The sequence below is a fragment of the Globicephala melas genome, chromosome 7, assembly GCF_963455315.2.
Source record: "Globicephala melas chromosome 7, mGloMel1.2, whole genome shotgun sequence".
Taxonomy (NCBI): Eukaryota; Metazoa; Chordata; class Mammalia; order Artiodactyla; family Delphinidae; genus Globicephala; species Globicephala melas.
Genome location: NC_083320.1, coordinates 4,043,299 through 4,046,022, shown reverse-complemented (window position 1 = coordinate 4,046,022; position 2,724 = coordinate 4,043,299). Strand labels below are relative to the sequence as shown.

At 44.8% G+C, this 2,724-nt stretch overlaps 1 pseudogene; it reads left to right on the top strand.

Moving 5' to 3' along the window:
- Window positions 1-259: 259 nt before the first annotated feature.
- Window positions 260-1,885, top strand: LOC115854521 (disks large homolog 3 pseudogene; annotated as a pseudogene).
- The last annotated feature ends 839 nt before the right edge of the window (window positions 1,886-2,724 follow it).

The window sequence follows — 2,724 nt, the reverse complement described above, 5'->3', positions numbered from 1 at the left end:
CTCTGCCCTGGCAGCCTATTCTGAAGTCTGCCAGTGGCTGGCGCTGGACTTTAACAGCCTGGAGGTCCAGGCAGGGGTTCTAACACCAGAATTTTTAACCCTTTACAGTCCAAGGTAGTCTTCAAAGGCTGGGAAGATGTGCTTCTTCATATAATTTCTGTCCAGGGAGCCATAAGTGAAAATCAGACACATTTTCTCTTTCTGTCTTTTATTAAAGTTTATTTGATTTAGGTGTCCGTGGTCTCCCGTGCGGAACAGAGGGGCCGGCCGGAGCTGGAGCTTTCTCAGTACTAGACCTGGACTCCGACCCGGCGCCAGAATACAGCCGCTTTGAATCGAAGATACGTGACTCGCGAGAACAAATGATGAACAGCAGTGTGAGCTCTGGGTCTGGGTCCCTGTGAACGAGTGAGAAGAGGTTCTTGTATGTCAGGGCCTTGTTTGATTATGACCGGACTCGGGACAGCTGCCTGCCGAGCTAAGGCCTCAGCCTCTCCTGTGGTGACATTCTACATGTCATTAACACCTCTGATGATGAGTGGTGGCAGGCGAGACTGGTGACCCCCCCCATGGAGAAAGTGAGCAAACTGGTGTGATTCCCAGTAAGAAGGAGGGTGGAAAAGAAAGAAAGGGCTCCATTGAAAACCGTGAAGTTTCACGCCAGGACGGGGATGATTGAGTCTAAAACGTCGATCAAAACGAAACGTAAAAGGAGTTTCCGCCTCTCTCGAAAGTTTCCATTTTACAAGAGCAAAGAAAACATGGCCCAGGAGAGCAGCGTACAGGAACAGGAGTGACATCCAACACCAGTGACGGCGAAAGCGGTTCCAAAGGACAGGAGGACGCTGTTTTGTCATATGAGCCAGTGACACGGCAAGAAGTTCACTAGGCAAGGCCCGTCATCATCCTGGGCCCAATGAAGGACAGAGTCAACGATGACCTGATTTCGGAGTTCCCGCGTAAATTTGGATCCTGTGTACCACATACTACCTGGCCTCAGCGTGATGATGAAGTGGATGGGCAAGACTACCGCTCTGTGGTCTCCCGAGAACAGATGGAGAAGGATATTCAGGACAACAAGTTCGTCGAGGCAGGACAATTCAACGATAATCTCTATGGGACCAGCCTCCAGCCAGTGAAGGGAGTTGGGGGAGGGGCAAGCACTGCATGTTAGATGTTCCTGGCAATGCTATCAAGAGGCTGCAGCAGTCACAACTTTATCCCATTGCCATTTTCTTCAAGCCCAAGTCCATTGAAGCGCTTATGGAAATGAACCGATGGCAGACATATGAACAAGCAAATAAAATCTATGACAAAGCCATGAAACTGGAGCAGGAGTTTGGAGAATACTTCACAGCCATTGTACAGGGTGACTCACTGGAAGAGATTTATAACAAAATCAAACAAATCATTGAGGACCAGTCTAGGCACTACATTTGGGTCCCATCCCCTGAAAAACTCTGAAGAATCCCCTCCAACCATTCTATTGTGAACAGAAGAAATCAAGTCTCTCTTCCCTCCTCCCTCTTCATTCCTGTCCCCATGGGAAGAACAGATGACTACTGTTCTTGTCCCCTTTTTTAGATATGTCCAAAAAATTGAGTTTTCTAGTCCTGTCCTGTTTTTTTAAATTTTTGTTTTGTTTTAGTTTATTTTTGGGGATGACGCCATCTCACTCATCCTGTGACTGCGCCCATTCCTGCATGGACCTTTCCCAAGCACTAGCACAGGTGCAAATCCATCAGAGTCATTGTTTTCATAAAACCAAGCAGAAGCGAAGAGAAGAGAGGAGGACTGATGGAAAGGCAGACTGGACAGCTGCGCGGCTTATGAAGCGAGCTCTGTGCACCCCGCGAGGAGAGGTTCCCAGGCTTTGCTACGATCTGTGCGCTGCCTCGCGGCTTGGGACAGCGCGGTCATGGCAACAGAAAGTATCTTATATATATATATATATATATATATGTGTAATGTATATAAAATATATAGAAATTATATATATATATTATACACTCTCATATAATGTATATATATACTCACACGTGAGAGAATGGCTAACGGTGCTCCTACCATATTAAATTGCCGATTGTTTTATGCCACCTGATGTGTCTGCATGAGAGGTTTCCTTTTTGTTCATTTTTAAACTGCTGTTAAACCAAAACCATGTTGTGCTATAAAAAACAATAATAAATTTATTTAGTATAGTTGATTCACAATGTTGTGTTAGTTTCTACTGTACAGCGAAGTGATTCAGTTATACATATGTATATATTCTTCTTCGTATTCTTTTCCATTATGGTTTATCACAAGATATTGAATATAGTTCCCTGTGCTATGCAGTAGGACCTTGTTTTTCCATTCTTTTATTTTTAAAGAGAATTTATATATTTAATTATTTATTTATTATTTATTTTTGGCTGTGTTGGGTCTTCATTGCTGCACAGTAGTTGTGGCTCACAGGCTCAGTAGCTGTGGCTCGTGGGCTCTAGAGTGCAGGCTCAGTAGTTGTGGCGCATGGGCTTAGTTGCTCTGCGGTATGTGGGATCTTCCCCGACCAGGGCTCGAACCCATGTCCCCTGCTTTGGCAGGCGGATTCTTAACTGCTACGCCACCAGGGAAGCCCTGTTTTTCCATTCTATATCTAATATTTTTTAACGTATTCAAACGTTCTCTTTCTTGATCTCCCTTGATCACCAATGTCATACTTGCTTTGGGTAAAAAATTTGG